The sequence below is a fragment of the Anabrus simplex genome, chromosome 1 (assembly GCF_040414725.1).
Source record: "Anabrus simplex isolate iqAnaSimp1 chromosome 1, ASM4041472v1, whole genome shotgun sequence".
Classification (NCBI taxonomy): domain Eukaryota; kingdom Metazoa; phylum Arthropoda; class Insecta; order Orthoptera; family Tettigoniidae; genus Anabrus; species Anabrus simplex.
Window position 1 is genome coordinate 1,573,382,523 of NC_090265.1, and position 21,982 is coordinate 1,573,404,504.

Genomic DNA, 21,982 nt, shown 5'->3' on the forward strand with positions numbered 1-21,982 from the left:
CCATTCTGGTATTGACCATGCCCAAGGTTGCTTAACTGATGGAGTAGTAGTAGTAGTAGTAGTATCAGCATGAGTGGGCCCTGACGCTGTTTTATCACAAGAATATTATTAATTCTCGTGTGCAGGTTGTTACTGGCACTATAAATTTTGAAAAACGTTCAGCCTGTGGAGTTGCAGCATGTGTGCGCGTCCCGTTTCGGCGTCCTATTGGTTTCCAGTGCTTCTGTTTTGGTGGTGTTGATTACTGTTTTTTGTGAGTTTGGCGATTGGTGGTTGTGGTTGTTTAGGCGGGTTTTTGTGGTTTTAGGCTGTTTATGAAGTGGATTTCAGGCTAGAAGGCCGGTAGTGGGTTAGACTTGGCTTCTTGATAGGAAACTTGGCTTTTTGGTAGGAAGTGAGAACTTTTTCATTGATCTTACCGGGCTTGGTGGGATTTATAGTCTACTTGGTTGGGGGCTGGAGTCTGATGATGTGTTGGCGTTGTGGGTATGGGCGTGGAGGGTGGTAGTCTGGTTTGGGTCGAGAACAGGTTCTGTAATAGTAACTGTAGCAGGGTGGTTGTGTCTCGGATGAGTGTGGGGGTGGGGGGGATAGGTCTTGGGTTCTGTTGTGACGGATCTGAGGTTGAGAAGCTGAGTAGCGGGGGAGATTGTGGGTTTGGGTGGAGGTGACGTGATTGTCTGCAGTGTGCCCTAATTGCCTTTTGGATAAATCGGCAGCCAGGGAACGAAGCGGCATGGCTGCCTTGGTTGTTGGCAGGTCCCGAGGCACCTTTCAATCTGTGTGTCGGTGGTGACAACCACACCTATTGCAGCGGGTGGGTTCTTAGCAGGAAGTTCCAGAATGATTTAATATTAAGCAATTGAAGCACTGTGTAATAAGGGATGGGCGTGAGAGTGTGGGTTCGAGTCTGTGGTAATGCTTTGTGTATGTGCGGCTTCGAAGCAGGTTTTTACGCCTGTTCCCGGTCTGTGTGCAGGTATTTGTGTGTGACGGCTATGGGTTGTATTTGGCTTGTGTGGACTGGGTGGGTGGTGGCAGTGGTGGTGGTGGTGGTGGTGGTGGGGAGAGTGGATTGGTTTGGGTTTCCGTAGGCTTGGTTGGTGGTGATGGGTTGGTTTGGGCTTCTGCTGTTATGGTAGGTGGTGGGGGTTAGTTTGGATTTCTGAGGACTCGGTAGGTGGTGGTGGGTTGGTTTGGGTTTCTGAGGAGATGATCTGGTTACTTTTGTGGATTCTGGTTGGTTAGAGGTATAATTTAGTGGATTTATCACAGTTTGAATGGGGATTTCAATACCTGCGAGGTAGTTCAGGATGGTATTTAGGAATTTGTTTTTGATCGGGGTTATAATGAGGAGGTTGTTGTGGATTTCTTCTAAGATTGCTATGTAGCGTGGTATGAGTGGTTTAAGTACTTCGATGCGTAGGTAGTAGGTGATTGGTACGGGTCCTGGGTTCGAGGGGAAGGATAATTGATTTACATTTCGGGGAGATTGGGAAGGCGGTGTCATATTTCAGGTAGCGGTAGGGTTGTTCATAGTTCTTTTTCTTCTTCCATTGGCTCGGTGGGGTATGTGGATTTGTTGGGACCCCGCTACTCGATCCACCGGGGTGGTCCATACTTGGTGGGGAGGAGAAGATACTGGGTTCGGAGCTGGGTGATGAAGGAGATCTTGATATTCGTGTGAATACTTTGAGATAGTTTAAGTTGGGTCCGTATGGATAGTTAGGGTCCATGGTTGGGAGGCTGGGGTGCGTGAAGCACTGAAAAACTGTCAAACTCAATTTGAGGACCGGCGAATAATTGTGGCACTCTCTCAGTGGGCACGGTCGGAACAGGTTTAGTTTTACCGTATGACAACGAGACAATTCCCGAACCAGTGACCAGACACTGAGGGCTACTGACAAGTTGCTTGCTTCTTGGTTTGCCCGCACAACGGTTAGGCAGGCTGGCTGGTGTGGCTGCTGGTAGGTGGCTGACATGGTAGGCGGGCGAAGTTCGCTGTTGTAGGTGGTGATGGCGGGGTGCTCCTGGTGGTGGCGGCTGGTATTACTGGACTGGCCATTGTGCGGGACTCTCGCTCTTTCTTTATTAACTAGGGCCAGTTATGATTATGTAGCATTCACGAGAATATTGCGTTGTGCCCGTTAATTCTCTCTTTTTTTTTTTTTTAATAGCAAATGTTCGTAGTTCTCTGTGTTCATAATGGTTAAATACAGTAGCAGTAGTGATGATGAACTCACGGTACCGTAGCAAGAAAACTGTACTTGATATCAAGTTCTAACAGAAGGTACAGCGCACATCCAATTAATAAGAGAAGGCAGAAATTCGGTGAATTCCACCATTTACACCAGGAAGTGAAGAAAGACCCACAGAAATTCCACAAATAGGTCTATTTAAGAATGTCAATGCAGACATTTCAATGTCCGACTCGTTGGCTCAAAGACCAGCGTTGAGGCCTTCGGTTTAGAGGGCCCCAATTATCGACCGCGTCGAAGAATTTAATCACGTGTGATCAATTCTTCTCGCTCGGGGACTGGTTGTTTGTGTTTGTCCCAACACTTCCTTCTTCATATTCAGACAATGCATGACACTACGTTGCTATTTGCTTTACGTCGCACCGACACAGATAGGTCTTATGGCGACGATGGGACAGGAAAGGCCTAGGATTGGAAAGACTGCGGCCGTGGCCTTAATTAAGGTACATCCCCAGCATTTGCCTGGAGTGAAAATGGTAAATCATGGAAAACCATTTTCAGGGCTGCCGACAGTGGAGTTCGAACCCACTATCTCCCGGATGCGAGCTCACAGCTGCGCGCCCCTAACCGCACGGTCAACTCGCCTGGTCATTACACTACCAACCATCACTGTAACACACAATAGTGATTACATCCCTCCACATAGAGCTGGCGTCGGGAAGTACATCCGGCCGTAAAACGGGGTCATATTCACATGTGAGACACAGTTTTCATCCGCTTCCCCACATGGTGTGGGAAAAAGCGGTAGAATAAGAAGAAGAATGCAAACATTTCAATATTTGCTAAAAGGAATTGAAGGCAATATGAAACCACGGAAGTACAGCAATTATCATGACAGCCATATTTCCATTGAAGAAAAATAATTTCAATAACGTAAGCAGTAGTAACGTGATATTCTATATTTCAATAAAGTATCCGTACTTTATTGAAGGATTAAATTTGTAAATTTAAACGATTTTCTCAAAATAGTGTTCCTTGTGTTACAAATTTTCGTTCTTTCCTAACGTGCTGAAAGATCTCTCCACACCTCTCGTTGCAAAGGAAGAGACGGACCAATGATTAACGACTGTTTCATGGAAGGCAATAGCCTCTTTACTCTTCCGGTAAATCAATGAATTTTACATTCTTAAGTTACTTCTTTTCTAAACTTCTCTGCTCCTTAATATTTTCCCATAAATTATAAATACTTCTGCTTTCAGCTTATCAAGTTCACACAAGTAGAATATATATTTTATCAATTACGTTTGTGAATTGTTCTAGAGAATTCTGTGCAGGATATAATGTTAATAATGATACGAAAATAATCCTTCGGGTATGTGATACCAACATTAGCGCTGTACACTTTTTTGTGGTCATTCTTGGTATTTATACTTCCCATCCAAGTTCTGCATCAAGAGTTACTGCTTTCTGAAAAACATCTTCAAACTATCGTTTCTATCTGATGCATTTATTGCCAGTGTCCTGATAAGCTCTTTCCTTGTTAACATTTAAGTGTTCAGCTTGTATAGCTGCAGATAATGGCCTCAGCATAGTAGAAAACTGAAACTTGATTTTGTATGAGGAGAATTCTCGCTGCTTAGCTGAAGAATCTCCAACATAATTAGGAATTACCTCAATTTCATTGATGAAATGTATTAAATATTCAATGAATGGACGAATTTTATATTTTCCTCCATCTAATATCACAAAACACTGGGATATTCTGCTTTCGTCTCCTGCGTTTGGAGCTTAGCCTGAAGAATTTAATCACAGTTTTTGTATTAGTTGTGCAGTTATGAACTGGTTGCAATTTACTGACAACATATACCACTAAAGTTAGCCTGTGAGTTGTAAAATTCAATGTAATGACGTAGGACATTGTTCTTTTATTTGTACTTGTACACCACCATTCTTGTACCGCCTTACTACTTTAGCCATATCGAATACATATTGATGCAAAGCTTTTGGTATAGATTCAGAACACTTTTGGCTTCCAAAAGGGGAACGAAATTTTAAAATATGTTACTATTTGCTCTCCTTCACATTCATCAAAACTAACATATCTCACACTAATAGACAACTATTTTATTCCACTGCTATAACATGTTTCAACCGCAAGGATAAAAATCTATCTTCCATTACCGAATACCTTCGATGTGTTTGTGCGACGGTAATCATTAATAATAATAATAATAATAATAATAATAATAATAATAATAATAATCGTATGGCCTCAGCTACCGTGTGCAGACATTTCAATTTGACGCCATCTGACTGTCTGCTCGTCAATTTCGACTCTAGGCCCACTAGATGGTAGACCGAGCGAACCGAAGCTCTCTTGGGCGTCTATGGTTGAGATTTAATGAATTTTGTCGGGTAAACACCAAATATGTCACCAGGGATCTTTTACATGCCGACATCGTACAACATGGAGTGTCGAATGGACTTTTTTCCGCCCTTCAAAAATCCGGCTACTTTTACCGGGTTTGAACCCGCTATCTTGGGATCCGGAGGCCGACACTCTACCACTGATCCACAGAGACAGATATCATTAAAAATAAAATACCCCGACTGCTTCACCTATTATACTATTACTATGGAAATTATATCACCACATATATCAATAATTTTCTGTTCTGAGATACGGGTATTTTGCATTAGATGGATAGCCATGGTCGGTTATGGTGCTCTTCTCGACATCCTGTAATCAACAATGGTGTACAGTGTAAAAGAGAGCCGAGAACCCAAACTTCGCTGCTTGTAAAACCATAAAACGCAATTCCAGCAAATACCCATGTATTGGAAATCTACTGTATATACATATCATAAAATAAAGTTCCCGGTAATGTTTGTACTGGCTAATGTCGAAAACAGCTGAACACATTTTTATGTGGTTTTCACCGTTGTTTAGAGATCTGTTGAGGAAGGTGACTTCGGTGAGTGAAGTAAAAGGGGTGTGACCATTTAAGTGCTTTATTGGCTTATTCTGCCCTAAACCATCAACCATAGACCCCAAGTATGCGTAGAAGAATGTCTGTGCTCTACAAAGAAAGTCAACGTCAGTATATCCCTATCTGTAAAAGGGTAGTCGCTTAAACGTTTATTCATGTTATAATTTGCAGTGTTTTTTAACATTTATTTTCCGTCGTACCGATTCAGATAGGTCTTACAGCGACGATAGGATAGAAAAGGACCAGCTGCAGGAAGGAAGTGACCGTGGCCTTAATTAGGGTACAGGCTGGTGTGAAAATGGGAAGCCACGGAAAACCAGGTTTAGGGATAACGACAGTGGCGTTCGGACCCACTACCTCCCGAATGCAAGCTGATAGCTACGTGACGCCAACCGTGCAGCCACTTGCTCGGTAAAGACCTTCAAATCAGAAGCTACAGTATATTATGTGATGAATTATGTAATCCTTACCAAAATTGTTCAGTCACCTCATTAAAATACCCCTTACAGTAGGTAATTAAATATGGTTTGGGAGTCACCGTCGTTTAAGCTGTAGCACAAGAATGGTTTAAATATCGTATGAGGAGGAAGGAGCAAGCTGCGACAGCCAAACGGAAGGGCTGCGCTGAGCTATGAACGCTCAACCGCACAAAAATTGGCCGCCGCAGATGACTACTTTCCTTCCAGTTCCTCTTATTTGGAATAGGATAAGTGTAGTGTGCAGGTGGTACGATACCGGTCATCCACAGTTTACGAATATCCTCGCGTTTCGAGAATATTTCTTTGCTGATCAGTATCGTCTACAATGGTACGGTATAAGGCCTATCACCTTAAATTAATAATTGTTCCTATGCGAATGTGGGCCGGTACGTTAGAAAGCATATAAAATTATTATTTATTCAGCAGCTGCTATGGAATTTGATTGTAGCTGGAGATCTCAATTTACCAAATGTCAATTGGGAAGGTAATGCGAACGACAGGAAGCATGAACAACAACTGGCATATAAGTTAATATGGGAAGGAAGGATAGCTGATTCAGAAAGCGATGGAACCTACTAGAGGGAAGAATATCAGATGAGCTGTATAGAGAAACCGAATTAATAGATGGTATTAGCGATCACGAAGCTGTTTCCCTTGTAGTTAAAAATAAATGTGATACAAAGGAAGGTCTTAAATGTAGGAATATTAGATAGTACCATATGGCTGATAACGAGGTCCACTCAGCCTACGCGATTAGAATTGAGGAGCTATCTGGGGGAGTATCGGCTCCGATCTAGAAGGCCAAGAATAACGGCCGAGAGGATTCGTGGTGCTGACCACACGACACCTTGTGATCTGCAGGCCTGCGGGCTGAGCAGCGGTCGCTTGGTAGGCCAAGGCCCTTCAATGGCTGTAGTGCCATGGGTTTTATATGGCTGATAAAACAGGCATGAGGGAGTTTTTTAAAAGTAACTGTGATCGGTAGAAAATGGTAAATGAAAAAGTAAACAGACACGGGGATGGGTTTAAAACAATTATTGAGGAATGTGAAAATAGGTTTGTAACTTTAAAGGTGGTAAGGAATGGTAAAGACCCACTATATTATAACGGAGAAGTTAATAGATTAAGGAGGTGCAGATTGGAAAGAAATAGAGTTAGAAATGGCTGTTGAAGTAAGAATAAATTGAGGGAACTTACTAGGAAATTGAATCTAGAAAAGAAGTCAGCTATGGATAACATGATAGCAAGTGAAAATTGCAGTCATACAAATTTTAGTGAAAAATGGAAGGGTATATACAGGTATTTTAATGCAGAATCGGCTACCAAGAAGGACATTCCAGGAATCATTAATGAAAAAGGGGAGTTTGTATGCGAGGATCTTAAAAAGGCAGAAGTATTCAGTTAGCAGTGTGTGAAGATTGTTGCTTACAGGGATAATGCCCGTTTAGAGAAGGTCACTAATACTAAAGATTAAAATTTACCTATGATTACAACGGCATGTACAATAAGATACAAACGTTGAAATTTAGAAAAGCGTATGGAATTGATAAGATTTCGGGGGATATACTAAAGACTGTCTGCTGGGATATACGTAGTACCGGTACCATATCTGAAGAACTTATTTGATTACCGTTTGCATGAAGGAGCTATACCAAATGAATGAATGAATTTCCAATTTCTTTGCAATCGTTTAAGAAAAGGCTAGGAAAACAACAGATGGGTAATCTGCCACCTGGGCTACTGCCCTAAATGCAGATCATGATTGATTGATTGATTGATTGATTGATTGATTGATTGATTGATTGATTGATTGATTGATTGATTGATTGATTGATTGATTGATTGATTGATTGATTGATGTAATTTCATCACAGTGAATAGTGAAAGTAGAAGGCATGTCAGAAGTAACATTAGTAACTTCTTTGTATAAAGGAAAGGGTGATAGACATAAAGCTGAAAATTACAGGCCAGTCAGTTTGACATGTACTGCATGTAAGCTTTGGGAAAGCATTCTTTCTGATTATATATGTTTACGAAATAATAACTGGTTCGATAGAAGGCAATTCGGGTTTAGGAAAGGTTATTCCACTGAAGCTCAACTTGTAGTATTCCAGCAAGACATAGCACATATTTTGATTCAGGAGTTCGAATGGATTGCATCGCGATTGACCTGTCTGTGGCATTTGATAGGGTTGATAATGGGAGACTACTGGCGAAAATGAGTGCAATAGGACTTGACAAAAGAGTGACTGCATGGGTGGCTATATTTCTGGAAAATAGATCTCAGAAAATTAGAGTAGGTGAAGCTTTATCTTTCCCTGCATAATTAATGAGAGGGGGGGGATTCCTCAAGGCAGTAGTATTGGACCTTTATGCTTCCTTATATATATAAATTATATAAAAAAAAAGGGGGGGAATCAGAGTTTAATTTTTTTGCAGATGATGTTATTCTGCATCTATATAAATAAAGTTTTAGGGAATCCGCTGTCTGTAATTTCGTTTGTTTGGCCAATTTTTCAGATATTTATCCGTTTTAGGTCAACTCAAGACCGAATCGGTGGTTTTTATTATTCGTGTCTGTTTGTCTGTTTGTCTGTTTGTTCCACCATCACGGCGAAAAGACTGAATATATCTCAACCAAACTTCATATTTAGATTATACTCATGCCGAGGAAGGTTCCGATATGCATATCTCTTTAAAATCTTTGAATACACGGGGGGTTTATAGGAAAACAAGAACGGTTTTCCTCCATTTTCTCTTATACTATTGATTTCCTGTAAACTCCGTGGACCGTATATGATACGCATCTTCATTATAAACAACTTTTGTTATGTTCATAATTGACCTTACTCTTCAAATAACGGAGACATTTACTATTTTCTGCGGGTATCATGCTCTGCATTGAGTGACCGACAGACAGGCCGACAACGAACCTATAGGTTGCCATGGCAACGTCTCTGACTGCATGCCAGCAGGGAAGTGACGTATTGCCATTTTCCTCACCATGCCTTTAAATTCGTGGTTGTTCCTTGGGTAGTAGGCAAGAGAGGCGTCAATCTACCATTCTGCGGGATATTGGCGGAATATCGTTGGAGGTTATAACCGTCCTCGAATAGCTTAACTAATAACACCATTAGTCATCTTCTTATCTGTTTATCTAAGAATCCCTGCGCCTAAATTTCTCCTCTGTTACCGCTTTCTTATATCCATAACTCACGCCAGCATAATTTATTGGGGGGCATTTGTTTTTCCAATACATACAAGTGGTATTTACATATTTGTCGTCATTCGGCTATCCTCAGTTATAATCCATTCTCTATTAATGACAGCTTTCTTAACTGTATTATTTTCTTCCTTAATTACTCCGTATGTATGCGAGTGCTAATTCCGAAAGCTGGACACTCTTTTCTTTGAGGAAATATTCTAATCTATGCAAATGTATAAATTTTGGCCCCGGAAAATATCGAAATATGGATGCAACTTTAACGACGGTGCAGACCTTCGTTTCGGGATAATTGGTGGCTAATCGGTAAGTCATATTACACATCAGAAAGCACAATCGCATTTCATTTTGGAGAGATCTACAACTTTGGTCCTATAACCTTTCGTCGTATTTCTATCCCTTGTACGTTAAATAGAGCTGTATTTCTCGATTTCAAGTTAAGTTTGTACTTTTACACGTATAAGTTATCATTTGGCACACTTATAGGAAAGATAGAATCATGACATTCTGCACGCACATTGACATGACCAGTGGACAAGTGATAGCCAAATATTATGATTCTAGCTGTCACATGAGTATCAAAAATACAAAGTACTATGTGAAAACTGTACAAAATTTCACCCCATTCAATGACTCTAACTCAATCAAACCATAAATGTAGGAGATACGAGAAGATGTCATGGGACCATCCACGTAGAACACTGAACGAGGCGTCTGATGGTGAAGTTCGTTTGTAGATATGTCGTACAGTTTCAATGCAGCAACTCTCGAAGTAAAGGTCTGCACTTCTAGAGTGTGTCTGTACATTGACTATTTTGGCTACATTTCCGTACAGTTATCCGTTTCAGTTGTAATAATGACCATCTGCATATTTTTAGCTTTGGTGTCTGTGTGTCTGTCTGTTTGTCTGTCCACCAAACTTCATATTTAGAATTCACATGTCCTTGGGTAGGTTTTAGTTCAAATATTGTCCGTTCCATGGCTAAAAGGTTAGTATGCTGGCCTTTAGGCGCAGGGTTCCCGGGTTCGTTTCCCGGCAGGTTCGGGAAATTTAACCACCATTGGTTAATTTCTCCGGCACGGGGACTGGGTGTATGTGTCGTCTTCATCATCATTTCATCCTCATCATGATGCGCAGGTCGCCTAAGGGAGTAAAATCCAAAGACCAGCACCTGGCGAACCGAACATATCCTCGGACACTCCCGGCACTAAAAGCCGTACGCCATTTCATTTAATTTCAGGGCAAATATTGTTTCTAAATCTCTGAACTTACTGGGGGTTTATACGAAACCGAAACCGTGATTTTGCACTCCCACAACATATACACAAACAAACTTAATAGAAATCCACCTGCCTTAATAGAAATTAATTTCTAAACCTTTTTTCTCATTTTCATCATTTCAATACAAAGATCAATAAGGGAGATATCGTTAACGGACCGTTTTTCGGTACAAGTCCCACCGGACTTAACTCAAGAGCGGTGCGTGTTAAGCGTATTTCTTACAACTTGAAAACTAATGAGGAGTTTTGAATCAAACTTTATATTTAGCAGCCACCTGTCCAAAGGTAGGTTTTAAAGGTCAATAACATTTCATGTTCCCGGAATGGCCCGACGGTTTATAGAGAACCGAAGTGATTATTTTACTGTTCCACAATATATACAGTACAAGACCAAGATGATTGAAAATCGACCCAATTTGATGGAAATCAATTTCTAAATTTTTTTATTTTCATGTGCATTTTTTCGACAGGAGAATTAATAAGGGAGATATCATGAATGGTCGGTTTTGCAGGTTAAATGCAGCGGACATAGCCCAAAATGTGTTGTACGTGGAGCAAAATCCTTATCTATTCATACAAATAAAATCGTAACGACTGTGTGCCTATACATTGACTATTTTGGTGAAATTTTCGTACAGCTACCCGTTTAAGGGGTAATAATGACTATCTGCATATTTTTTTGTTTAGTTTCCTGAAAATCCTAATTTATGCCCTCTTCGCCCAAAATCCAGATTACCGAGCTCGATAGCTGCAGTCGCTTAAGTTCAGCCAGTATCCAGAGACTTACATGCCATGCCATGTGGGTTCTAGTGGATAGTGGGTTCTAGCCCTACTGTCGGCAGCCCTGAAGATGGTTTTCCGTGGTTTCCCATTTTCACACCAGGCAAATGCCGGGGCTGTACCTTAATTAAGGCCACGGCCGCTTCCTTCCAATTCCTAGACCTTTCCTGTCCCATCGTCGCCGTAAGACATATCTGTGTCGGTGCGACGTAAAGCAAGTAGAAAAAAAGTCCAGATTGCGGCATAATCTGCCAGACGAACAAGAAAATTGAAATTTGGCAAAATTATACGTTTTAGCCTGTAGCGATCGGTCTTATGACTTTTTTCGTATCTGTATCCATTTTACGTTTCATTTTTTTCTATTTCTCGATGTTAAGTAAATTTGGACTTTTCACATGCATAAATCATACTTTCAATCACTTATAGGAAAGACAGAATCATCAAACTCTACACGAAGATTGGTCCACCCAGTAGCCATATGTGAGCCAAATGCTATGTATTTAGCTGTCACATAATTATACGAAAAGTAATGAAATGTGAGATAATCTTACAAAACGTTTACCCTATTCAACGTTTCTAACTCAATCTGACCCATGAATAGATGAGATATCATAAGACCAGCCATTTATGCCGCTAAATCTTGCGTCTTATGGTACAATCCTTTGGCGATATGACGTATAGTTTAGCAGCAGTTAATCTGTAAACGAAGTCTAAAATATTGTAAACATGCATATACTTTCGTATGTTGATCTATATATATTCACTGATGTCGATTTGCAGTGATCGAGGAAGGGTGTGTCTGCTATTGTAATCAGCACTCCCCACACCGACTTTGACTGGCAGTAGGAAAGGGGTCCTTCTCCAACTCTTGTGTAACTGGCGTTAGTAAGGAAGGCTTACCATAGTAATGAATAATTCACTTCTCGATTTGACTTGCAGAAGACAAGGAAGCATGCAGTTTTGTTTAAAACTCCCCTACCCGATTGTATTTGGCTGTAGGCAAGGGTGCCCGCCATTATAAACAAATGCACCCATCTAAATGTGCATGGCATTAGGCATAGTGGCCTGCTATTTTGATGGAAACTCATCAACTTGGTGTGACTGGCAGTAAGCGGCTGGCAGTGGAAAAAGGGGCCTGTCATTATAATGATAACTGCACAACTCAATTTCGACTGGTAGTAGGGAAGTTGCCTGCCATTATAATAAAAACTCCTCAACTGTAATCTGTCTGGAAGTAGGAAAGGGGCCTGCCATTGTAACGAAAACTCCCCATACCGATTGTGACCGCGCAGTAGGCCTGCAATTATAATGTAAACTTACCAACTCGATTGTGAATGGTATCAGGCAAGTGAGCCTGCCGTTATCATCACAAATCCGTGACAAACACTCTACATCGGAAACAACGTATGGGGACCTCCCCATGCTGTTTCTCGGATAACGCTAAGAGACATGCAATTTTAGAACAATCCTATTTACTGCATATACTTATTTCGATATTCGATTACAATGAAGAATACCGTAGCGAAGCACGGGTACATTTGCTAGTATAGTAATAAATAAGTTACAAGAATATGAGCAACTGCAAATTGACCTCGATAATGTTGTGAGATGGACAGTAGGCAATGGTATGATGATAAACGGGGTTAAAAGTCAGGTTGTGAGCTTCAAAAATAGGAAAAGGCCAGTCAGTTTTAATTACTGTCTTTATAGGGTGTTCCTAATGGGAATGATTGTAAGTACGTAGGTGTCAATGCAAGGAGAGATATTCATTGGGGTAATCACATAAATTGGATTGTAAATAAAGGGTACAGATCTCTGCACATGGTTGTAAAGGACATGGCATGTAAGTCTCTGGTAAGACCCCAGCTAGAGTATGGTTTAAGTGTATGGGACCCTCACCAGGATTACTCGATTCGAGAACTGGAAAAAATCCAAAGAAAAGCAGCTCGATTTTTGTTCTGGGTGATTTCCGACAAAATAGTAGGGTTACAAAAATGTTGCAGAGTTTGGACTGGGAAGACTTGGGGGAAAGGAGACGAGCTACTCGACTAAGTGGTATGTTCCCAGCTGTCAGTGGAGAGATGGCGTGGAATGACATTAACAGACGAATAAGTTTGAGTGGTGCCTTTAAAAGTAGAAAAGATCACAATATGAAAATAAAGTTGGAATTCAAGAGGACAAATTGAGGCAAATATTCGTTAATAGGAAGCGGAATTAGGGATTGGAATAACTTACCAAGCGAAATGCTCAATAAATTTCCAATTTGATTGATTGATTGATTGATTGATTGATTGATTGATTGATTGATTGATTGATTGATTGATTGATTGATTGATTGATTGATTGATTGATTGATTGATTGATTGATTGATTGATTGATTGATTGATTGATTGATTGATTGATTGATTGATTGATTGATTGATTGATTGATTGATTGATTGATTGATTGATTGATTGATTGATTGATTGATTGATTGATTGATAACGTGTGTGACTCGTAATTTAATCACAGTGAATAATGAAAAGAGAAGGAACGTCAGAAGTCGAATACAGTGATTACTATGTCATAAAACTTGACAAACATGTTCTTTAATGACAGGAAACAAATGCAGTTTAATATATCAGATTAAAATTTACAATAGAAATGGGTTGGACTGTGTCGTTTACACGGCTGTGGGTGTTCCGGTGCAACATCTGCCCTCGACGAAGTGGAACTCGATTTACATTTGCAATGGGAAAATTCAATTTATATCTTTACATGATTAATATCCTTCAAAGTTCATAGGCTAGACATATAAAACGCAAAGTGTCGAGTGGTTATCGTTGCAGGAACCGCGAAAATATATCCATTGGAAATTTTCAATGTTCGGTCATTTATTCATAAAATGTACAGTATTTGTATTTGCTACGATGTCACCGTTATTTGTTAGACTGTCTGCATATGTACAAAGCAAGATCAGAATCTTTTAAATCAGTCAATATCCAATCAGTCAATGTCCTCGTAAGTGACACTTTGATGTACAATATTCCAATCATATATAGCAAAACATTCTGAAATCTGATTTGCACTGCACAGAATCCACATGACGTCGTTCTTCCTAAAATATTATGATCAAAAACTAATAACCAAGAGATCAAAACTACACACTTATAGACAGTACCCTTAAAAAATAGGGACCAAGCAAGATGGCTACGCTCTATGTGTCCTATAGTCGTAAGCTTCTCCTTAGCAGATGGTGGGTTCGAACACCAATGTTGTCAGCCATGAAGATAGTATTCTATGGTTTCCAACTTCCAGACCAGACAAACGCTGAGTGCTACCTTAAGGCTGCTCTCTTATGCATTATATCCCTTTCCAATTCTATTGTCACCGAAAATCTATATATATCTGTACCCTGGAGGTAAAGGGCACTATGTCACAAATATGATATTTTACAAGAGAGCTAAAAGTGTTTTTCAGGGTTTGTTTTACTTGCCCGTTTTTGTATGAAAAGCTTCGTAAACTTGTTTTATATAATAATACAAATATTTCTAGACTTTTTAACGATCACTTCTCAAATTTCGATTACTTCTATCATTTTGTTTTGAAGTATACTGGGCTGAACGTAATGGTTTTTACTTCAAACTGGCTAGCTCTCTTATTATTGAGCGTAAGAGGTAGTGTTTTGCAGCGCACAGAATGCGGTACACATAATTATGTCAAAATCACAATTTTTAAAAATATGGACATAGTGTCATTTACTTCCGTTGCACAGATATGAGTTTTTGAACATTGAACTAATATGATATGCATGAAACAAAAAATACTCCTCTTACATAGAGTAAGAAAAATAGAGATGTTTTCTCCTCTGGTTAGATAAACAACACATAAACAAAAGTGTGAAAACTCTTTAAATTATTCACCTTGATTATTGATAATATAGTATTTAGTCCAGACACACTGTTCACGATCTTCTGTTGAGGTTTAATAAGTAACAGTAAAATGAAATGGCGTATTATGGCTTTCAGTGCCGGGAGTGTCCGAGGACATGTTCGGCTTGCCAGCTGCAGGTCTTCTGATTTGACCCCCGTAGGCAACCTGCGCGTCGTAATGAGGATGAAATAATGATGAAGACGGCACCTACTTCCAGCCCCGAGCCACCGAAATTAACCAACGGTGGTTAAAATTCCCGACGTTGCCAGGAATCGAACCCGGGACCGTGTGACAAAAGGCCACCACGCTAACCACTTAGCCATGGAGCGGGACAGTAACAGTAGTCGCCGAGGTGCAGTAGTTCTTGGAGAGCCGGTAAATGTACCACCACGAGGGTAGCGTACTTGAGCACCTTCAAATACCACCGGGTAGAACTCGTCAAATTGGGCTCTCTCGTCTGAGCAGCTCAGACCGATTGGGCAAGAAGTATTCTGATACAACCTGTTATGGTTCAATCTTTGGCTTTAACAGTACGAAAATGACTGAGGGTTAGTGTGATTAGCTGCTACCCCCGGAGGCCCGTGTTCGATTCCCGGCTCTGCCACGAAATTTAAAAAGTGGCCCGAGGGCTGGAACGGGGTCCACTCAATCTCGGGAGGTCAACTGAGTAGAGTGGGGTTCAATTCCCTCCTCAGCCATCCTCGAAGTGGTTTTCCGTGGTTTTCCAATTCTCCTCCAGGCAAATGCCGGGATGGTACCTAACTTATGGCCACGGCTGCTTCCTTCCCTCTTCCTTGTATATCCCTTCCATTCTTCCCATTCCCCAACACTGCCTCTGTTCAGCATAGCAGGTGAGACCGGCTGGGCGAGGTACTGGTCATTCTCCCCAATTGTAACCCCCGACCCAAAGTCTCACGTTCCAGGACACTGCCTTTGAGGCGGTAGAGATGGGATCCCTCGCTGAGTCCTGGAGTTTGAACAGATTAAGAAAAAGAAGAAGAAGAAGAAATGACTGAGGTGTAATACCATTCTATAAGCAGTCAGTGCATGTGACGAGGAATGTGAAACTGTCCGTCACAGAGTTGGATGGTGTACCCATCTCTGTCAGTTTGGCAGTTACATATAGTAGCACTTTTGGGTTCGATATAAGAATTACTGGGAAATTACCGCTCACTTCATTTTGCTAGTACATCTTATTAGCATGCCTAGTCTCTCTAAGACAGCGAGATGCAGGATAAAAATTTAAGAGATACCTGTCAGTGGAAGAGAGGAAAATAAAGTTAGTATATATGGCCATTTATTGTACAAGGGTGAATCGAAAACTTGCGCACAATATTTTGCCTAATATTTAATTAGAAAAATATGTGCCAAAACTACAGATCTCACGTGTTCGTTCAACATCATTATGAAGCAGGTGCATCGACATTTTTCTCCCATAGGGACAAGAAGTTCAATATACCTCGTTCGTAGAACTCCGTTCCCTGTGAGTACTGCCACCTGGGCACGACCAGTTTTACATCTTCATCGGAACCAGAGCGTTGACCTTCAGTGGTTCGAAGATGTGAAAAATCAGACGGTGCAATATCTGGATTGTATGATAGATGATCGAGTGCCTCCAAACAATAATTCATTCATTCATTCATTCATTCATGCATTCATTCATTAATAATTAAATAATTAAATGGTAAGTACTTGCAGTGGTAAGGATGTAAGGATATCTTGATCAACATTTCCTTTCCCTCAGTAAGTGTGAAATCTTCCTTATACTTGTGTGGTGTGGTGTGATGTTCTCTACTGTGGAATAAATCATTACCTAAGTGCTAGTTCTCGCTCCAACATTCAACTAGATATGAAGCGGGAAACCGCAGAAAACCACTTCTACGAAGACCTACTGTCTTTTCCGAGGATGAGTGCACTCTAGTCCAATTCCTCAAATCAATTTCCAATTCATGACAAAGGTAATGTGGGAGCCATAAACCATGCCAAACATATTTTCTATAATTTCCTTGTAATACACAAGGGGCTGCCTGGCCGAGGCTGTAAAGACGTGCTCGGTTCACCCGGAAGAACTTGAGTTCGATTCCTCGTCAGGAAGTCGCAAAATCTTTGGAAACAAAAACTCCACTTCCGGAGGTCCATATGGTCCTGAGGTTTACTCAGCCTATAGCAAAAATGAGTACCAGGTTCATTCCTGGGGGCAAAAAGCGGCCGGGTGCAGAGCTAACCACTCTACCCCAATACGTGCCGAGGTTACGGATAGTGGAAGCCTTTAACTTCCACCCCTCCCAAAGACCTTCATGGCCTGTACGGAGATGACTTTGCTTCTTTTCCTTTTTTCTTTGCCTTTTAATACATATTCGAGCTTTACTGTGGGTATGAATATCTGCATTACCTGGAGGAAAACCTGTTGAATCCATCCATTCAAAGGCTTATAACTAACATGCTCGAACTGGAATCCGATTTTAACAGCTTTTACGGTAATGGACTCAACAGATGTCCACATGTGACGGAAATACACCCTGAAAAAATGGATAAGAATATCCGAGCGTAGACTAATTTGATTTTAAAAGGCTATGTGAGAACTCGAACTTTCATAAGAGAGTGAACATTGGAAAATAATATTACCCAATAGATAAATCATCTTAACCTCCAGAACATTCGCAAACATAATCTATGAAGTCTCAAATTATAATTATAATCGGGGTATTCGAGCGGCTTCTGAGCAATGTGGTCACAGTTCAATTCCGGCTAGCGCATGTGGTTCGAATACCATGCAATATTAGAAGTTCCACGGTTATGATCACGACATCAACAGTCACTTAAAACTAAACGCTTGATTGCTTTTATTAACAAAATTATAATCATAATAATAAAAACACCAAGCGAGTTGGCCGTGCAACTATCGGTGCGCAGCTGTGAGCGTGCATTCGGGAGGTAGTGGGTTCGAACCACACTGTCGGCATCCATGAAGATGGTTTACAATGGTTTCCTCTTTTCGCGCCAGGAAAATGTTGGGGCTGTACCTGAATTAAGGCCACAGGTACTTCCTTCTCAATCCTAGTCCTTTCTTATCCCATCGTCGCCGTCTATCTGCGTTGGCGCGACGTAAAATAAATTTTAAAAAATACTAGTAACGGAAAGGAGCCTCCGTGGCTCCGACGCCAGCGCGTCAGCCTCTCACCGCTGGATACCGTGGTTCAAATCCCAGTCACTCCACGTGAGATTTGTGCTGGACAAAGCGGAGGCGGGACAGGTTTTTCTCCGGGTACTCCGGCTTTCCCTGTCATCTTCCATTCCAGCAATACTCTCCATTCTCATTTCATTGCATTTATCAGTCATTAATAAATCACTTTGTGAGTGGCGACCCCATCGTACTAATAGCCTATATCTGCTTCATTCATCACATCCTAGACCCGGTCAATGACTGGAAAACAGGTTGTAAGTTTTCATTTTCAGTAGTAACGGAAAATGATTAAAAGTAAATAAACAAAACATAAAAATAATAGTCGAATAAAGTGTAGTTTGTAGGAATTCAACAAAGGATGGCACGTCTCAAATCCCTGAATATTAGGTCAAAACAAATTGAACGTTTGTATTTATGACATGCAAGACATGACTACGGGACCCCGAGTCGAACAGGAAGTAGCTCCAACTTAGTTCTAAGTTATTTTTATGTCACTATCCTACGTGGCATCTCTTAGCCACCTCTTGGTCTCTTCAGCTCAAACTCTAACTCTGTATTGAACAGTATTTCATTTTCATATTTACCTTTATACTGTAATTGTTTCGATATTTTTAAAATTTTCTTCGTCTTTTTGTGTCGATGACATTTATTAAATAATCAACAACCTTTGATGTTCCTGTCCATAAATTGCAATAATAAGGAGTCGGATGTGCAATTGCTGTAAAAGTAATATTTCGTTCGCTTTTTGCACAATATTTCACAAATACAGCAAGGAAATAAAGAATTAAAATCATCCTAACAAAGGTAGGAGAAACTTCCATTCATACGTTGTGTTTTCCGTGCAGATGCCTGGAGTTGAGGATTCCTCCGCTGACGTCATTGTAGTCGACCAACATGCGTGCGAGACCTGCCGTGTGCTTAATTAATGTAGGCCAAAGACGTGTTGTTATAAGACTGAAGACCGTACATCGACCGGATCTTCCATAATAAAGGCAGCAGAAAGCCAGGAACCTTTCATTCCACGTGACTGTTGATATGATCATAGCTACGGGAAATAGGTACAGTTTTGCACTCAATCCGAACTGAAGAAAGGTGAATTATTTCTTACTTCATTTTCATAATAAAGGAGAATCCTTCAATACTTTAAATGGTGTATACCTTTTTTTTTGCTTTACGGTTTGTCTCAGAGAAAATTCTGATTACAAAAGAGTTTTTAAGTGTTTCTAGCACTGGCATTTTATTAACATTAAATTGAAAAAATCATAGTTCGTGAAGAGATTTCTATAATTTATTTTAATTATTTTTTATTTAAAAAAGGACAGGTATTAGTAAAATGATATCTTTTGCATTCTGAGTCTTGCATAGTCTCCTCTTGGTTCTGTCATGCTCATTTTTCGTATCTGATCCTTTCTTTCAAAGACCTATCCTTTTCTTTCCTAATACTAGTTGCTAGTTGCTTTACGTCGCACCGACATAGATAGGTCTTATGGCGACGATGGGACAGGAGAGGGCTAGGAGTGGGAAGGAAGCGGCCGTGGCCTTAATTAAGGTACAGCCCCAGCATTTTGCCTGGTGTGAAAATGGGAAACCACGGAAAACCATTTTCAGGACTGCCGACAGTGGGGTTCGAACCTACTATCTTCCGAATACTGGATACTGGCCGCACTTAAGCGACTGCAGCTATCGAGCTCGGTTTTTCTAATACTGTTACTCTTCGGAGATTCGGTTCTCTTCATTATAGATGAGTAGAATAAAGTTAAGTCCGCCTCTGTGGTTAGTGGTTAGTGTGATTCGCTGCCACCCCCAGAGGCCCGGGTTCGATTCCCGGCTCTGGCACGAAATTTGAAAAGTGGTACGAGGGCTGGAACGGGGTCCACTCAGCCTCGGGAGGTCAACTGAGTAGAGGTGGGTTCGATTCCCACCTCAGCCATCCTGGAAGTGGTTTTTCGTGGTTTCCCCCTTCTCCTCCAGGCTAATGCCGGGATGGTACCTAACTTAAGGCCACGGCCACTTCCTTCCCTCTTCCTTGTCTATCTCTTCCAATCTTCCCATCCCCCACCAAGTCCCCTGTTCAGTATAGCAGGTGAGGCCGCCTGGGCGAGGTACTGATCATTCTCCCCAGTTGTATCCTCCGATCCGATGTCTGAAGCTCCAGGACACTGCCCTTGAGGCGGTAGAGGTGGGATCCCTCGCTAAGTCCGAGGGAAAAGCCAACCCTGGACAATAAACAGATTAAGAAAGAAAGAAAGAATATAATATTGTTTTTATTGTCTTCTTGTGGGAACTTCTTCTTCTTCCTTATCTGTTTACCCTCCAGGGTCGGTTTTTCCCGCGGACTCAGCGAGAGATCCCTCCTCTACCGCCTCAAAGTCAATGTCCTGGAGCTTCAGACTTTGGGTCGAGATACAACTGGGGCGGATGACAAGTGCGTCACCCAGGCGGCCTCACCTGCTATGCTGAACAGGGTCCTTGCGGGGTGTGGGAAGATTGGAAGGGATAGACAAGGAAGTTGGAAGGAAGCGGTCGTGTCCTGAAGTTAGGTACCATCCCGGCATTTATCTGGAGGAGTAGTGGAAACCACGGAAAACCACTTCCAGGATGGCTGAGGTGGGAATAGTATCCACCCCTACTCTGTTTCTCTCTTTTTAAGATTCGAGGAGAATACGTGATGTAACGACGCCATGTCCGGCTCCATGGGTGAATGGTTAGCGTGCTGGACTTTGGTCACAGGGGTCCCGGGCTCGATTACCGGCAGGCTCGGGAATTTTAACCTTAATTGGTTAATTTCGCTGGCACGGGGGCTGGGTGTATGTTCCGTCTTCATCATCATTCCATTTTCATCACGACGGGCAGGTCGCCTATGGGTGTCAAATCAAATAAGACCTGCATCTGGCGAGCCGAACTTGTCCTCGGACACTCCCGGCACTAAAAGCCATACGGCATTTCATGTCAACGACGCCATATACAACTGTTTATCAAGAACAACTGAGGCTGAAAAGTAATTACAGTTACAGTGTCAGTTGAAATTATTTGTGTGTGCCCTTTTCTACTGCTTCTCTGAGTATCCAGGGGAAACACTGTATAATGTTGGCTAGTATTTTGGTTCAGGCAAATAATGTGACATGTTTGGTTGTGTTGCTGAGTTTTCCGTTCAGGAGAGTGATAGTCGAGTGACATGGCCATTGACTTCTCACCAAAGTACCTGCGGTTCTAATCGCAACCAACGCATGTGGGAATTTCTGAAACGGAAAGTCAAGTTTCCGTGGTTCTGATTCCACGTGAATAGGAGGTCACGTAGCTATGATCACCTGATGTTAACAGCCACTTAAAACTACTACATTGTGTGTTACCTTTCCATTAATTTTTTTGGCATGCTTCATATATTGCTTGATTTTTATCCCATTCAAACCAAACCCCATGTTACTACAGCCCTTGAAGGGCCTTGGCCTACCAAGCGACCGCTGCTCAGCCCGAAGGCCTGCAGATTACGAGGTGTCGTGTGGTCAGCACGACGAATCCCCTCGGCCGCTATTCTTGGCTTTCTAGACCGGGGCCGCTATCGCACCGTCAGTTAGCTCCTTAATTCTAATCACGTAGGCTGAGTGGGCCTCGAACCGGCCCTCAGGTCCAGGTAAAAATCACTGACCTGGCCGGGAATAGAACACGGGGCCTCCGGGTAAGAGGCAAGCACGCTACCCCTACACCACAGGGCCGGCTTTTTTATCCCATCCAATCTCTTATTTACTCGCCGGGCTGAGCAGCTCAGGCGGCAGAACGCTGGCCTTCTGAGCTCAGGTTGCTGGGTTCGATTCCGGCTCAATCCAGTGTATTTGAAGGTACTGAAATATGTCAACCTCGTGTCGGTAGATTTATCCGCACGTAAAAAGAACTCCTGCGGGACAAATTTCCGGCAACTTAACATCTCCGAAAACC